The sequence below is a fragment of the Micromesistius poutassou genome (genome assembly GCF_964030765.1).
Source record: "Micromesistius poutassou genome assembly, chromosome: 7".
Taxonomy (NCBI): domain Eukaryota; kingdom Metazoa; phylum Chordata; class Actinopteri; order Gadiformes; family Gadidae; genus Micromesistius; species Micromesistius poutassou.
This window is the reverse complement of record NC_140277.1, coordinates 4,934,523-4,953,037: the sequence shown is the minus strand read 5'-3', so window position 1 is coordinate 4,953,037 and position 18,515 is coordinate 4,934,523. Positions and strand designations below refer to the sequence as shown.

General features: G+C 45.5%; 1 protein-coding gene across 1 annotated transcript in view; it reads right to left on the bottom strand.

Annotated features, from left to right (window-relative positions):
* Positions 1–9,703: 9,703 nt before the first annotated feature.
* The window catches only part of fam204a (family with sequence similarity 204 member A), a 31,774-nt gene continuing 22,962 nt past the window's right edge, over positions 9,704–18,515 (bottom strand). Inside the window, exon 8 of the mRNA XM_084470997.1 lies at positions 9,704–9,819. The gene's annotated coding sequence lies outside the window, so the exon portion shown is untranslated. The remainder of the gene's footprint in view (positions 9,820–18,515) is intronic.

Below are 18,515 nucleotides of genomic sequence, written 5' to 3'. Positions count from 1 at the left end.
TCCGCCCTCCCCACACGCATGTGCTACGTGACCGGCCTGAGAGAATCTGCAAAATCAGAGGCACAGTGGTGGTCTGTGCAGGTGGCACGGCTGTTGGGCCCCGCGGGGGTCTTTTCACTCCCCCCTCTCCCCTCCTCCCCCACCTCCCCCTCCCTCCCCTTCTCCACAGGTGCTTATTAGCACATAGGAGCAGCCACATGTTCTCGGGCGGCCATAGCCTGAGGGTGCAAAATCAGTCTTCGCCCGTAATTTTAACAACCTGACGGGGCCCACTCAGTCCGCGCTAACAGAGACACACACACATGGCGGAGCATTTACAAAGCCCAGCACACACACCGTTTGTTTCCCCCCCCCCCCCCCCCTCCCCCGGCACCCACCCTCCCCTCTGTTTATTTGTGTTGATAGTAAGTTTTTCGTCGTTACTTCTGGATTTGGACCTTTCTAGTGGAGCGTCTCATCTTTAAATTTGACCAGATGATGGAATTTAAGTTTTTATTTTATTTTTATATTTTTTTATTTATTTAAGGGTTTATTCAGCGGCTGGAGCGTCCACTCGCATCCACCAGCGATCAAACTGAGCTGGACGTGAGCGCTGGTTGAAATGTGTTGCACCTGGCCGGCCGGCGTGACAGGAACCCATTGTCATCTTAACAGACCCCCCCCCCCCCCTCACACCATGAGACATGTGAATGGTTCCGCTGTGTGTGTGTGTGTGCACACGTGTGTGCGTTTGTGTGTGTTTGAAGTGGGCATATGGCCACGTTGCATTTGCATTTAATGCCCTTCAGATTACTTGTTTTAAGTCGTGCTAAACACCTCACTCGGTTGGGGCTAATTTGATGAGGTCATGGTGTGACCCTGTGACCCCCCACCCCCCCCCCTCTCATCGTGTCCTCTAAGTGAGACCAGCTGAGTCACAGAACAGGGCGAGAGGGAAAGGGAGAAGCATAAGAGAGAGAGAGAGGGAGAGTGAGGGAGTGAGAGAGAGAGTGAGACAGCGAGGGCTGCTGTGCAGACATGGTGGACGGAGTCCCAGGGTGATCCGTGAGCTTGGCATACGCTGACCCGTGTGCGGCTGTTTGTTGTTTGCTGCTGTGCTCTCTCTCTCTCTCTCTCTCTCCCTCTCTCTCTCTCTCTCTCTCTCTCTCTCTCTCTCTCTCTGCCCCGTCACAGTGCTGAGGAGCCCTGGCTGCTGTGAGAGAGGCATCTCGTCAAAGCACACTCAACAGACCTGGAAAGAATAACAAATGGCCCCCGTTCCTTATCGCGCGCTTTCCACTTTAAAGATGTTTGCCGGAGAAAATTGGGCCAATATACATTCAACCCAAAGAAAAAGTGTGCATGTGTGTGTGCGTGTGAGTGTGTGTGTGTGTGTGTGTGTGTGTGTGTGTGTGTGTGTGTGTGTGTGTGTGTGTGTGTGTGTGTGTGTGTGTGTGTATGTGTGTGTGTGTGTGCGTGCGTGCGTGTGTGTGTGTGTGTGTGACTGTGACCCCCAGCACCTCTATTAAAGTGTTTATTTTTCTTTGTATAACTATACTTTCTTCTGTTTAAAAACTCTTCACAGGGGTTTTGTTGTCGTTGTTCCATTAAGCTGCTCTTTAAAATGATCGTCTGAATTGGTTGGACGGACGTACATTCCTCCGGTGAATTTAATCAATTCTAAATGCAGGGGATAATATTGTTACATTCAACGATAGTTGCTATTCTATGAAGACACAGAAAACACACAGACAGAAATATACATACAAACACGACACATGCACACAGAAATATACGAATACACACAAAACCCACAAATATAATTCAAATACAGAACACACACACAGAAATATGCATACACAAAACACCCACAAATAGAATGCAGTGTGCAGAATGCATAGTGTGCAGAATGCATAGTACATACACACATACACACACCCCCAATCACACGCATACTCACACACAATAACACGCACACACACACACACACCCCCAATCACACACATACTCACACACAATAACACACACACACACACACACATACACACACACACACACACACACACACACACACACACACACAGACACATACACACACACACACACACACACACACACACACACACACACACACACGCACATACACAGGCAACCCTTCTGTGGAGATGAAAGGCCACACAACGGCATAGTAAAAGGCCTCTTATGGAATGTTAGTGAGGGCTGTTGAAGTGCAGATCCACAGCCGCGACCGGGCCTCCATTCTCCCGCAGCAGACTCAAGTGCTGTCCGGGCCCAGGAGAATAGGGGTCCGTATGGTCTGAGGGGCTACATTTATACAGCCTGCAAGGCCACCGCCGAGAAGGCGCCTCAAGAGAGGCTCTTTCGTGTCAAAGGGGGAAAGCCATTGGACTTGAGAACGGCCCCGGCCTTTTGATCAGTTCACAAGTTACAGTTTTGGCCACACAAAAAAAAAAGCAAAACGGAACCCCCCCCCCCCCCCCCCCATGGCCCCACCTTTTCCTCATACAAAAAAAAAAGAAACAAAATCTTCAAACGCTTTGTGGAAACGCGCTTCCCTCTGATGCGTACCTAAAGCGCCAGCGCTGCTAGCATGGGAAGGTTCACAGTCGAGGACTTTGCTGGAAAGTGCTCTCAGGAGACTGAAAGACGGGGCTCCCAGGTGTAGATGTTGGTCTGTAAGGGTCTTTCTCTGCGCCCGCGAGCCACTGCCTTTGTGCGTTCGCTGGAGGCCACGTTGACTCCCAATTAACGGATTAGGATAAAGATTATCGGAAACATTTTCAAAACACATAACATGGAGCCGTTTTCCCACAGCGGTGCAGCCGGCCTTGGGTTTTTTGTTGTCTTTCGTTGGGGGGTGGAGAGTGTCTCAAACCTTTGTTGAGCCATTGTTACACAGAAGATGGTTTGAAGATTGTTTTTACCCCACGTGTTTGGTTTTTCACTTACGTCAGATCCGGATCCGGTCCTACTTTGTTAAAGCAGAACTTTTGAGGGGGGTGGGCGCGGTTCAGAGTGGGCCGGAAACCAAAGACAGAAGGGGCGGAGTTACGCCTTGTTTCCTGTTTCGTTATGGCGCTATTTTACAGGAGAGAATCTGATTTGTGTAAATGGACAAAGCTTTAAGAAGGGGATTCTATTTGTACAGTTGTCAGTCTACACGGTGTTGACTTGAAACCTTTACAGCCACTTTTTTACTGGTAAAGCCAATTATGCACTTACAGATAGACAATCCAGCAACACGATTGATCGAGACAAATACAAAGTGAAAGAAGTGAAACAGCTCTTAAACCTGGATTTGACCTTGTTCGCCATCAGGCTTTAGGTTAGGAATAGATAACTATTCTAATTTCAGACAGGATAAAATACGTTTGTGTGACTAGGTTTTGGCTAACACTATTAACACATCAAGTTTTAGCTGTGGGAATGTCACGCAGGACTCGGAATGGCGGTCCGTTGTGTGTGAGCGTGACCCTGTGTGCGTGTCAGACGCGCGTCTGTGTGTGTGTGTGTGTGCGCATACGCACGTGTCTGTGTGCAACGCTTGCGTGTGGGCGAGTGTGTCCGCCCACGCACACTCGTGATTTGGCACTCTTCAAACCTCCCATTTTGCTCCAATTAAAAGTTCATGTTGCTGAAATATTGGCAAGAATGTGAGCAGAAAACTCTGGTCAAGGTCACGTTTCAATGACGAAGGCCCACAATGGTGATGCTAATCCCTCCCCCTCCACCGCAACCTGACCCCAGTGCCGCCGCCGCCGCCGCCGCCTCGCGTAGGGCGGACTGGCGCGTGAGAGAGGGGGAGGGAGGGAGGGAGGGAGGGAGGGAGAGGACGCCAGGCCCAGCGAGGCGCTCCCCTATCCAGTCCTGCTCCTCACAGCCCTCAGCCCCCCCGGATTATCTGACAATTAGCGCCAATTGTGGTGGATGGTATTACTGTAATGTTCAGTAGTTGTTAATACCGTTTAATTTTCCTTCTCTTCTCGCCTTTTTTCCCGGGTTTTTTTATAAGGGGGAGAAAAAGGGGGGAAGGGGGTAGGGGTGTTATCAAGATTCAGCGGCTCTCCGTTGCCTCTTCTCGGTTAAAATAAAAGAGTTGAACCGGGGGGGGGGGGGGGAGCGTGGGGGGCGGGGGGTAATTTGGCTTCAGCCAGTGTGTGTGTGTGTGTGTGTGTGTGTGTGAAAGGGTGAGTAAGCGAGGAAGGGAGAGAAAGAAAGAGGAGAAAAGAAGGGGAGAAAATCATTTTATGGGGGGGGGGGGGGGGCACTGTGAAGGACTCGTTAGAACAGGCCACGAGCCTCGGCGTCCCGCCGCAGCACATTAGCGGAGGAGTCAGCTTTGTGCCGGGGGTTCGGCCCCGTCCCAGCATTGTGCCCCCCGACGGTAGAAGGGTTTGGTGAGTTCTGGATTAGGACAGCTCCATTACATTAGCCTAATAACGGCATAAAGCCGCCTCATCCACAGCAACTGATCCGCGGCATTAGCGCTCGTGGCTTGTTATTATGCGGCGTTCCGGCGTTCTGATCTGGAGACAGTGATTTGCTATAATAAGCAATTGATGGAAATGCACAGCTGCTCGTCTTGCTGCGGCTGCGGCTGCCGCTGCAGTGCGTGGTGGGGTGCCTGGTCTTTGTCTAGGCCCAGGACCTCACACCTTCTACGATTGCACGGTTGGCGGTGCCGAAGCGTGCCATTCGATGGAGTTCCAAGAAACATTACAGGTTGTTCTGTTCTTCTTCCCCCCCCGGCTTGGGTTGGCTCTGCAATAAACAAATGTAACGAGCCACCTCTCATTCAGAAGGTAATGATTATGTTTAGCCGGCTATGTGGGGAATTCCACGAGCGTTTATTTCTTTTAAAACCTCTTTTTTTTATTTTACTTTGAAATGTGTTTTCTAATTCAGAGATAATGATAATAATGACTATATGCTCCCCCATGAAACCGGCTTGCATGTTTTCTAAACCATCAGTTTCCACCATTTTTCTGTTTATCTCCTGCAGTTGTCAGTGCATGTCTAAAGGTAGAATTCTACCTCGATAGCGCGGTGAGGTTTTTGTAAATTGACTCATTTACAACATGTCTGCTGTATAAGTTGTTTTTTTGCCAGAAGAAGAGGAAGAATAAGTAGAGGAAGAAGAGGAAGAAGAGGAAGAAGAAGAAGAAGAAGAAGGAGAAACAGAAGAAGTAGAGACAGAAGGAGAAGAAGAAGGAGAAAGAGAAGAAGTAGAGACAGAAGGAGAAGAAGAAGGAGAAAGAGAAGGAGGAATGAAGGAGAGAGAGCAGAACAGAGTGGGCTTGAGAAAGGGGGAGAGAGAGAGGCAGCGTGAGAGATCAAACTATGTTAGGGCAATAAAGGAATTTTATTAAAATGCTAAGTTTTGTCATTTCAGATCAAAGTGAATTGATGGAGAATGGCCTCCATTAAAATGTTTGAACACATTTTTAACTCTGCATTAAAATGTGGCAGTGGCATGAACCGATTACATATAAAGCCCGGCTTCTTTGATGTTAACTGTCCCAAGCAATTAGGCCTGAGGACACCACTGCAACGCCATGGTTTTATGGATGAATTCAGGTTGCTGTTCCAGCAACAAACCAATATCTTCCCCTCCCCCCCATAGTAATAATATGTATAATAATTTTGATAATATATATAAGAAAATGTATAATAGTTATTATTATTAACTCATTCAGAACCAAAACAAAACAAAAATTACAAACATACTTACAAAGAAATTCATGAAAATAAATGTTACTTAATGCTCCCTAACCTATACTTATCGTGTCCACCTCGGCTCCTTAGACTCCTCACACACATCAAGGTAGACCTTGAGAGGGCAGCAAGTGGCCAGTTGTGTCCCCAGGTTGGCAGGTCTGCTGCATGGGAGGAAGGCAGAGGCCGGGCCAGAGGCCGGGCCAGAGGCCGGCGGTCATTAGCGCTACGGCTTCCCTTTATAGTGTTAATGCGGAGCAGCAATCCTTTGCCACAGCTGCCGCGTACAACGTCTCTGTGTTTTCACTAGCTTGGGAGTGAAAACAATCCCCTCGCTGTTCCCTCCGGTCCACCGGGCTGACCTTGCCCTTGGGCCACCGGCACCACCACTGCCTTGCACTTCCCCCAGCTGTTGTCGCTCTGGAGCTGGGGGAAAAAGCCGGCCCGCTCCCCTGGCTTTTCAGGGCCTTCTTTTTTCTCTCTTCTCAAAACGCTCTGGGCGCTTTCCTGCAGGTGTGGCAAAGTTTCTTCTAGAACACACTCCCACCCACACCGCCTCCCTACACCCACCGCCCTCGACGGTTGCTGGCCCTCCACCCGGGCCCGGCTCCACCACCACCACCCCCAGTGCTGGAGGTTTGATTCGGGGCCTCTGGATGCCTGTTAGATCCCTAATCCTGAACACTTAAGCCCTTCCTGCAGGGTTCAACTGCAGGTCCTGATAGTTTGACCGCTCCTAATAGGGAGAGCGCTGGGGGCGCCAGGTTGATCTGGCTCTTTGGTATTTTTCTTCCCAGCTTTTCCTTCACTTCGTTGTTTTACCCTCCATCCCTTGCTTGCACTTTCCTCGCTGCGTTGCACTGAGCCGTGCTGTTACGGGCATGTATGCCACATTTTGATGCGCAACATCTTTAATTTCTATAGGATTCCTAAGAGATAACACTCGAGAATAGATGGTCATTTTATCCTCAAAATATGGACGTTTTCTGAATGTTAGATTGTTGAAGTATTCATTCTTTTGTGCATTTGTGAATATGGCGGATTCGGATCGGGTTGTCCGTATTCAGAATACAGTCCCGACGTTTTTCCAGAACAAAGAAACGCCAGTGTACGTTTGTTCACACGCTATTGGTGTAACCAGCGGTGACCAGGGGCTCCACCTGTTTCGAGGTGCATGAGAAATGGACTTTTCCTGAAAAGTCTCTGACCTTTGACCCCTGCCGAGCAGGAAGGAGGCTGCCGGCAGGCATATGCCCTCCTGTGTGGCCGACTGCCTTTTAACCTCATAATTGTTACAAGGCAGCTTCTGGCTGTGCAGAACTTGGGTTCAGGAAATCACTCTTAAACAATCAAATAAACGCACATGCAGGGACTTTGTTTTTCCTCTTTTTCTCCCCTGAGTCGGGGGTAGCTTTGATGGAGACATCATCGCAGGTTAACCGGCTGTGTTTGGCACCTCTTATAACGGAAAACATAGAGAACGCACACTTGCTATGCAAAAATAAATACCAAATAATCGCTTATTTACACTGCACGACAAACACAAAACAAAGTGCCTAAAACTAACTTTGCTTCTCATGTAAAACAAAGAGCTTAACTTCATTCATAACGACGGCTCTTCGTTGAAATGAAACAGGACAACATCTTTCGGATTGTTCCTACAAAAAAAAGAAAAGCAATTAAATAAAAATATCAATCTTGGTACAGATTTCTCCGACGCCCCCCCACACCCCCGCCCCCGATGCGCTGCTGGATCCACGCGGGCCTCCCCCGACGTACAGGGAGATACAGGACCCTCTCTGACTTTATCACGCAGCCACAAGGCCCATCAGCTTTCTCTGTGCTTGGCTGCACTTTGGTTTATTTCTCCTTCCCTCCCATCCAGACACATTTACGCTTTTTTTCCATGAGTGTGTGCGTCTGTGTGTGTGTGTGTGTGTGTGTGTGTGTGTGTGTGTGTGTGTGTGTGTGTGTGTTGCCTGGCGCCCACCTCCAGAGTCAGGCTTAGAGTGTCTTCCCGGCAGCCCCGCGTTGATAGGGAGTCTGGCGGGTGATTGGCTCTCAGGATCAGAGCGGTGTGCAGACCAGCGTCCGGCCGGCCGCTCCCGGACACCCGCATCCAGTCGGAGCAGAGGTCAGCGGTGGAAGCCCCGGGATTATCATTGTGTGTTGTGTGTGTGTGTGTGTGTGTGTGCGTGTGTGTATTGTGTACGTGTGAATGTGTGTGTGTGAATGTGTGCGTGGGTGCGTGCATGTACTGTGAGTGTCTGTACGTATGTGTGTTCGTGTATATGTGCGTTTGTGTGTGTGTGTGTTCGTGTGTATGTGCGTTTGTGCGTGTGCAAGAGTGCGTTTGTGTGTCTGTATGTGTGCGTGTGTGTGTGTCTGGATGCGTGTGTTTGGGCATGCGTGTGTGTATTTTTTGTATACGTGGGAGCGTGGGTGCCTGCGTTTGCCGTGCATATGTGTCAGTGTGTGTGCCTGTGTGTGTTGAAGATATTCTTTGTTCTCCACCTCCGCTCATTTTGTTTTTGATTGCTCCATCTGCCCCACTCCCACACCCCAACCTGCCCCACATGCCCCACCACCTGCCCCACACGCACCCCCGACCTCAGGTGGTGGTGCTCCTCAAGGGGCGCCTCGGAGGAGGAGGAGCACGAGGAGGAGGAAGAGGAGGAGGAGGGGGAGAAACAGGAGGGGGAGGAGGAGGAGGAGAAGGAGGAGGAGGAGGTCTAGGAGGAGAAGGAGAAGGAGAAGAGGGAAGAGGAAGAAAAAGAGGAGGTTGAGCGTTTGTTAATGTAATGAAACAAACAGACCTCGCAACAATGCAACCTAGTCTTTGTGTGTGTGTGTGTGTGTGTGTGTGTGTGTGTGTGTGTGTGTAGGCATGTGTGTTTCTGCGTGTGTGTGTGTGTGTGTGTGTGTGTGTGTGTGTGTAGGCATGTGTGTTTCTGCGTGTGTGTGTGTGTGTGTGTGTGTGTGTGTTTGTATATGTGCTTTGGGTGAGTGTGTGTCTGCGTGTGTGTGCGTGTGTGTGCGTATGTATGTATGTGTGTGGGTGTGTGGGTGGGTGCATTAGAGGGAGTTCTAAAGAGACTACAAGGTCAGTGGATGTGGGAACTGCCGCTGTGTGTCCGGGGTCAGATGGAAACAGCGGGCCAATCAAAGAGCCCTCGTGAGTGACATGACCGCTGAGGTCACATCTATTTATTACAGTAAGTGTCGAGTAGCGTGTGTGTGTGTGTGTGTGTGTGTGTGTGTGTGTGTGTGTGTGTGTGTGTGTGTGTGTGTGTGTGCGTGCGTGTGTGCGTGTTTGCATGTGTGTGTGTGTGTGTGTGTCTGTGTGTGTGTCTGTGTGTGTGTGTGTGTGTGTGTGTGTGTGTGTGTGTGCATTTTGGATATCATCCTGAAGTCAGAATGGAGAGAGAGAGAGAGAGAGAGAGAGGGAGAGAGAGAGAGGGAGAGAATGCTGAGAAGAATGATGTGTGTGTGTGCGTTTGTACAATTTTTAAACATAATTTATGGAGAAAAAAACGTCTGAAGAGTATTGATTGTAGAGTATCTGTAACATAATATAATATAATACATTTATGCTAACACATGATCATTCTTTAATTCAACATTATTTACACTATTTATGCTGCTATTTCCGCTATTGTTGAAAATAAATGTAAAAATATGAATGTGCAGTTTCATAAAAACATTATTGTCCTTTCTTTCATATATATAGAACTGTGACTCAATATTTCTGAATATTTAACATTGTCCATTCAAGAGACATATTCTCTGCCATAAACGTAACATAACAATGACAACAATTTAAATAATCATATATTAAAATAACAATATTTAACATAAATAACAACTAACAACTAACTTGATTTCTATGGCGCTAGTTAGGATGTGACATGGATTCTGGTTGTATTATGAGGCCAACCCAGAAATACAACATGAAGGCAACACAACCAACAACCTTTGAACCAAAATGTGTCATTTTATGAATTTATTGTTGAAGATTAAGCAGAGGATCGCTGTCTTCTGGCAGGAGCAGAGAAGGATACAGGACATACATAGACCTGGCCAGAACACACCACACATGAACGCCTGAGAGAGAGAGAGGGAGTGAGAGAGAGAGGGAGAGAGAGAGAAAGATAAATAGAAAGAGAGAGAGAGAGAGAGAGAGAGAGAGAGAGAGAGAGAGAGAGAGAGAGAGAGAGGGGGAGAGAGAGAGAGGGAGAGAGAGAGACAGTGGTTGGAACCGCGCTCCTCTGCCTCCCAGACGATGCAGAAAAAGCAGGTTTGTGTGGGAGCAGGAGAGGAGCATTAAGTGGCGTGTTATTTACACATCATAAGCCAGTCTATTACATTGACACCCAGAGCAGCCAGTTCACCGGCACTCTGGGAGCAGCCAGGGTCCTGGCGACGGTGTTTGCTCTCCGCACCGGCATGCTGATGGAGCGACTTTCTGATGTGACATTCCAACAGGGGCCGTAAGACCGACTGAGATCTTTCCCTCTGAAATAGTCCGAAAGCATTCATTACTCGGGGAGAAATGAGACAAAAGGTCACGGCGGAGACAGGACAGGGGTTAGGCACAGCGGGGAAGCTGAGGAGGTGGGCTTTACAATCCAATCGGGGATTAAGTTATCCCTTATATCTCTTACTTACAATAAATCCACACGTCCCCATCAAAAAAGATCTTGTTTAAACTGGGACGAGCATGAAGCAAATGTTTGACTTTATTTAAAATTCATTGTTCAGTATCGCCTCGCAGACCGGGGTGAGATTGGAGATTGCAAAGGTCACCAGGCAGCTTTTTTCCCATTATTATTATTATTATTATTATTATTATTATTTGGATCTGGGAAATGTGCTGAAATGCCATCTACTTGTTTTCCTCTGAACAGTTTTGCCATTTAGAAATGGCATCAAAATATTTGACATCCCATAATGGAATCGCATCCTGAGTAATTCCTGTAACTACTGTTGACATAGGTGCCCCAAGTAAAATAAATGTATTTTGTCTATTGATGTGAATGAACTCTCCCTGAACCAAAGCGGCATTAATGTCCATGGTGGATAATACATTTGCTCATATTAGAGTTAATTATTAAAAAGAAGCAGAATCCATTCATTCGAATCTGAATGGACTTTTGTTCAATGTCTCACAATTTACTTAACCTAAGGACGTTTTCTGTTTAGGACGTCTGAGAGTAACATTATGAAGACTTTACAGAAACATTTTGATACTATAATGATAATAATTGTAAAAACGGTCTCATTAAAGGAAACATAAACAAAAAGGACGCATCTAGACAACTTTTGTGTTATTAAAAGGTATGAAATGTTCATTTGACTTTCTTTTTAAATAAGCAACACACATACAAATTGAAAAAAAAACAACCCACTGTAGACACACAGCCCTGTACACACAGACACACAGACACACACACACACACACACACACACACACACACACACACACACACACACACACACACACAAACACACACTCCTTTACACACACACACACACACACACACACACACACACACACACACAAACATACACAAACACACACATGCGCACTGTCACACACTCTCACACACACACACACACACACACACACACACACACACACACACACACACACACATACACCACTGCTTACAACTCATGCACACATTCACTAACTCACAAAGGACAGTAAAAGCATGCGTGAATAGAGAGATGCTACATAGATCAGTGCTCAGGGCATGAAAGGCCTATTTATATTTATCTGAAATGTCCAAGCTCTATTTTATTGACTTGAAATGCAGCTAATAAAGCTTATTTAAAACAATTGTACACATAATCCAAGATTGGTAAAATCTATAAAATAGAGACAACTTTTAATAGTATATATTTATGCTTGTTGTTCTACATCTATGTATTTTATACTACGTTGCAAATTAAAGATGTAGGCCTTCAATGGACATGACTACAATCTCATTGGGGGGGGGGGGGGTATTGGAGTAAAGGTTAGTTTTACGTTATACGGTGAGCACCTTAAGAAGTAGAAAACAGTTTGATAAAAAAAAGCGGGATATCGTTACTTTGGTTTTACACTTATTTTGAAAGTATGTGCTTTAAACTATATATTTTGCACATTTAGGTCAAGTTTTTTTAAACCTTCAAATCACTTACCACACTGCATGAGCAATTAAATGTAGCCTACAATGTTGTACTTTGTAGTGTTGCATAGCAAGATAATACAACAAACTGATACAAATAATACACACTAGAATATTCCTAAATTGTCTGTCAAAAAATTTTCACTGTCAATTAGCAAAATTATATTTCACAATTTAGTGTAAGTTATCATATGTAAGAAAAGTAAGCCACAGCATAACAATAATATGATTGTTGGTTAATTTAACATATATATGTATATTATATAATTAGGTAAAACGCCACTAATGTTTAAAACAAATATTACAAGATGTTTACGTAACTCTACAGTTATTTCTGTGCTAAAAAAACATGATTTGTCTTCAGTTACTTTCACTTAATGCCTTTCTACTCCATCTAAAAGTCAGGTAGGCTAAAGTAAGCACAATCTTTTATGGCTATGTTCAATGTTAAGAGAAAACATTTTCTGGATGTCAAAGTTGAACACTGGGAAATATGTGATTTAAGTAACTGTAACGGCTAAATGAGCAAGTGTTAGTGGTGGTATGTTCACCTTAATCTGTTAAGTAAAGTAAACTGTTGCATGCAGTTATGTCAACTTAAAGGCACATCTATTCATTAACAGCATGTGCAAGTCGAGTGGAGCCTGATCAGAAAAAGGGAACAACACTACAGTACAAATTGAGAAATGTTTTCGATAATCATTTTCTGAGAAAGATTATCAGGCCTATAAGGCTTACTTGAGTACAACTTTGCAATGTTCAGTTTAAGTTTATTCATGACCTATAGGCCTTAAGGATAAACTGTGAACGTGTTCTAATAATCAAATTGTTGCGACAGCAACTAAACATTTTACTCGATTAATTATTTTCTTTGCAACAGTATTAAATAAAATGTATCATTATATTTTCCCTTGGGTGAAATTCTTCAGTTAATTAGATGAACAGGATTGACACCTTAACATAGCAACAACATAATAAACAAAGTCATGTAAACAAACTCAACCAAATCAACACAAACAAGACTATGTTAAAACTATACCCATGCTTTAAGTGACAGCCATTCTGTAAATTAATTAAAGATTAAACAAAAAATAAAAGTGGCTTAATACAAAACATAAAGAAAACAGGTCTACATGATTTTCAAACAAAACGGCCAAATCTATACCTTGAACGCCTATGGACAACTCAGCACTCAGAGCTGTATTTGTCTGCTGCATCCCTTTAGTCCGCACGACAGACTGTCTCTATCTCTCTACCGGCTCCCACAGAGTCCCAGCGGTGAGTGGCTCTGTGCGGTTATCATACCCCATCTAGTGGCCGCTCTCGGTTAAGGAGCGAGTAGGGACGACAGCTACGTTCAGCGGCAGCAACAGACCATGCCGCTCTTTGGGAAGACTGAAGATGTTACAGCTGCTGCTAGCTCCGTTTGTGGATACAGAGGAAGACAGGAGACTCACTGACGCACGCTTTATGTTTTATGGACCGATAGACAGAGCACAAGGGGGACTAATGATTAAAAACAAAAATATACTAAATCATAGACTTGTGACCTACAGGTTTGCTTAAAACGGTCACACAGTTCACAGTATAGACTGTGGATATTGTTATATATTCAAGGGAAATGGTGTGATTATACTGTCAATGAGTTACCGAAATACCAAATGGTGTCAACCAGACCTCCATATATACAATTCACAACAGTATGTTGTGAATTTGATAGAAGAAGTAAAAAAAAAGGAATAAAGGTCACGCGGTGTTGAGACTGCAGCCCTCTCTGTGGTTCATGTTACACAAATATGGGTCTCTGAGTACGTGTGAAAGCACTGCCCCCTAGATCCACCCCTCCGCCTCACAACACCATCATCCAATTGAAAACTGATCTTCTGCAAACTCCCATTGTGTGCTGCCGCTCTCTGAGAAATAAATGCGCCAAATTGATCTTGAGTCTCTGAAGTGGGGCCCAGCGCGGCCGCCCGTTACAGATGGGACCATTTTATTCGCTTCTGGTGGCAATTTACAGACATGCATAAACCCACCGGAGGAGCCGTCCCGTCCAGCCAGCCCAGAGAACCTGCGGGGCCCGGACAGCTCCACCTGCCACCCTAACCTTCTGCCTGCACCACCTTCAAACCCCCCCCCTCCTCCTTCTCTCCCTTCCCCTGTGTCTCTCTCTCCATCCCCACGGTGACAGTGTAAAACAAGGTGTGTTAACGGTTCATCTGAGTACAGCGAGGCGTGACATGTGGAGAGACCTCGGTCGGGGCGTCTCAGAGGGTGTTGTGACGCCTGCTGTCAGCACCTCACGTCTCCACCTTTCTTTCTTTATTTCTTTCTTTTTTTCTTTCTTTTCTCTTCCTTCACCCTCCCCCCCCACCCCTCATCTCCAGCTTTTTAAATCTTTGTTAGATTCTTTGACGTAATCGTCATCATGTTGGACGAGCTATTGGATATTTAGTTGGTTGTGGCATTGGCATGTCCTCTCCTATCATGTGGAACTTGAATGTGACCCGCATGGCTAACACATGAATTTATTCAATCACTCATAAAGCATCAAAGCCTTCACGTTCACTCATCCCATAGTGTACACAGTTGTGGAAGCGCTAGGTTTCCAATGGCTAAATCCTCAGCTCTTTACTCTGAAATTGTTTGTATGATTTTTAATGAGCTTCAAATCACCATTTCACTGGTGTGTCCAGTGGGTGATGTAATCCATGCAACCATTGCTCTCTATTCACCAGACCATCTTTATCGGACTCAAAGCAGTTGTGTCAATAAACAGAAGAGAAGCATCCCTTACTCTGGGAATTCACCAGCAGGGAACAGGGAACCCCAACTCAGGCCTTTTATCACGTTAAATCCACACAATGTCGTGTGCAGGTCCGCACCAAGAGGAAAAAAAGACTTACACAGACCTACACGGCTTTTAATAGGCTTCAAATCAAGTGCTAATTAAAACTGCATTAACCTTAATGAATCCGAAAAATTGAGGACCATCCCCCGCCACCCTTCTCTCCCCCCCCCCCTCCCCCACCCCAATTTATTGCCTGCTGTGTTGACACAAGGGCCGGTTTTCAATAATACATGACGCAACCCTTCGGTCTTCCCTAATGCGAACCTCCTGTGAGTTCCTCCATGCGAGTGCATGTGTGCATCAATCGCCGTGTTTTGGCCTTTGTCGTCATTACGGGGCCTTGTTAGAGGTTCCACTCGGCAACATTAAGGCGTCTTTAGAGTAGGCCAGAAGGAGTGCCAATCAGCGTCACAGGTGTTCATAATGGTCCGTCTAATTGCTTCATTACTTCTTTAGGGAGGCCTGAGCCAACCACCGAGCAAAACGCTCCCCCCGTCACATCTGTATGTTTTGGGATGGGAAGCCCTCTTCAGCTCAGATGAGTGCAAAGCTCTGTGCTCGCTCGCTCTCTCTCTCTCTCCCTCTCTCGCTCTCTCCCTCTCCAGAGTTTTAACATGTATCTGCTTGTTGCGTTGATTTCCCCGGAGTCTGTCATTTATTTGCATGCTGATTTAGACTCAAACGCCTTTAATAGGAATCCCCCGGACGATTCGGACTCGTCAGAGCGCAGAGCTCAGGAGAAGGGGAGGCGGCAGTAGGAAAAGGGGGTTTCCGATAAGTTTAAATATATATATATATATATATTTGAAATACAAATAGGAACTGATAATGTATAAGAACTAATTTAGTGTTTGTGAATGAACAACTTTAGAGGGCTAAGCAGAACACAAGGAGTCCTCCTGGCCCCAGATTCAGTCCCCTCATGGTCCCCCAAGGGGCCCTTGCGGTTCCCAGCTGAGACTTCAGTCCTAATGAATCAGGGCACTCAGCAGTGATGTACAGAACCTTATGGGACGGAAATATGTCACCGTTTATGTTTTCTTTTTTCTTATCTGAGGTGTCTGCAAATCTGTCAACTCATTCAAGAACCACCCCCCACCCCCCCTCCACCACCCCCCCCACCCACCCCCCACACGCGCACACACACACACACACACACACACACACCCTGTGCGTCACTGTCTTGCATGCACACGTTCCAGAGCGTACCAAAGTGTACTTTAATCTTTAGAAAGACATCAGCTCCATCAGCTCCGTCTGCTCCTAATGGGCAACATTAAGGTTGGGATTCTGTGTGAGGAAATGGGAGATGGATTACACTGAGGTCAGGAACGTTTATGAGACATTTAACATCCTCCCTTTCCTCACACACACACACACACACACGCACACACATGCACGCACACACACACACGCACACACACATGCGCATACACACACACACACACACACACACACACACACACACACACACACACACACACACACACACACACACACACACACACACACACACAAACACACACACCTCCCCAACCTCTGGCAGCAGACGAGCAGATGACAACCTACCTACAACGATGTGCAGGAGGACCCCAACTCCCGCCTCAACCCTCCCAGCCGGCTGCCCCCTGCCCACCCAGAAGAGACGTCCATGTATCCATGTTCACTCAAGCCTGGGCCTGCATGCGCCAATTAACTGCACACCATATGGTTTTCAACTGTGACTTTTGGCAGATGTTTGTCAACCTCCAACAATAACGACTGCCCCCCGCCTCCCCCCCCCCCCCCCCCCCCCCACAAACACACACGTACACACACACATACTCCAACCTAACCCTCCACCTCATTGAGCTGATGTTGATGTCTGAATTAAAATGCTAAGAGTCGGTTGGTGTTTTTTAATGTATTATAATCAGTCTTTGTCAGGAGCGCTGGTATTTCCCCTAAGGGAGGGTAAACAGGAAGTACGTGGCAATTGTTTATTTGTGGAATAAAATAAGGATTGCCACATTTTTGCATGGACACACTGCAGTGCTGAACTTAACCGTAACTAATATAACAAAGAGAATACCTTTCTTTAGCTCGTAACTGTCCAATAAGCTGATCACTGGATTGAAATGGAAGACCATGTCGTTAGGTAGATTTGCGTGCTGGGAAGGGTCTATATATATATATATATATATATATATATATATATATATATGAATATACATCTCCACTAATCTTTGACAATGGAATTTCCTGTCAAAAGGAACAGAATTAATTCAATTATATGAAGCATTTGGATCGAGAAAACCTGCCTCTTGCCAGATGTTGATGGGCATGCCTGAGCCTGAGTCACCATGACAACGGAGCTAACAGTGGGTGTCTGCAGTCAGGCATGCCGCCGTCCCCCGTGACTCCACCGGTGTCACATGTAATGTCAACAATCTAAACACAACATGCTATACTTGATTTGTGTCATAGCTCAGACACTTAAGACACCGGCATTAGGAGGCATTTATTACAACAACAGATTACACCAAATTGGTGGTTCTGATGGCGCCATTACACACCTCCGAAGACCATTGTATAATAAACACCGTAATGAATGTTATTTACCGGTATTATCCATAAACATTCAATATACTTATTCATTCAGGATGGTCCTTTCCATTGAGATTAATTGACTACATTTGCTGTGAGACAATTCATTATAGAATACATTCAGTGTTATATGAGTCTTGAGTCTGAATAAAGCTGCCTTAAAAGTTTGGGGCTTTTTTAAAGTGAGGAAAAGTGCGAGTGTTATTTACTGTCGTGTGTGTGCTTCATAGACCTGGCAGCAGGACAATAGCAGCACAGAGTGATTTATTTTCTTCAAGTAATTAAATGCCTACTTGATTATTTTTTCGGGAGAAAATGTGTGAATGTGGGAAACAAATTAAAAGAACACTCCATGTCTAAACCTAACCTTGTGATTGGTGGAACCATTCCCTGCCAACGGAAGCCAAACCTTTATAATCTAGCAACATAGAGGAGTCAACGTGCATTCTATTTTGGTTTTGCAGACGAATATTAATTTCAATTTATGTAACCCCACTTACTCCCACAGTTTAATTAATGATGCTTGTTATCAGCGATGTTTAAGAGGTAATGGACAATGCTGAATTTTAAGTGTTTACAGCTGAGAGAAAAAAAAATCCTGCTTTACCCCCTTTGTAATGTACTGCCAGCAAACAGGAGATTAGCCGTGTTTGTCACTCTTCTGCAGCTGTGTTATAATGCACAACAAGGAGGGGACGTGGGGGGAGAAAAAAAGCATTAGGCACACAACTTTGAAATGGTGACTTGAAATAGCTACCATGGTCAGAGGAACTGGCACCCGCTGCCTCACCTAATCCACACCCTAATTCCATAAGATCTAATTAGAGGAAAGCTCTGTGCTAGGCTCACCACCAAAAAAAAGAGCCGGGAAAAATACAAAATAATACAAGCGACGAGACAGGGAGTGTGCCGGGGAATAAAAGAGGGGTGAATATTAAGGAGAGAGAGAGAGAGCTAAAAATGTGCTCCTAATTGGAGGATAGAACGTTGTTTAATCGAGGTACAAAAGAGTTGGCTGGAAGTCTACAAGTAGGTGATTATACCTGAACTAGAATAACAATCTAAAGTACTTTTGAAAAAAGACAACGGACACATCGTTTCATTTAATTTAAAAACACCTCATTGAGACTTTCGCAGTTAGTTAAATAATGAATGTTTTTTTAAATTTATTTATTATCTAAATCATTATA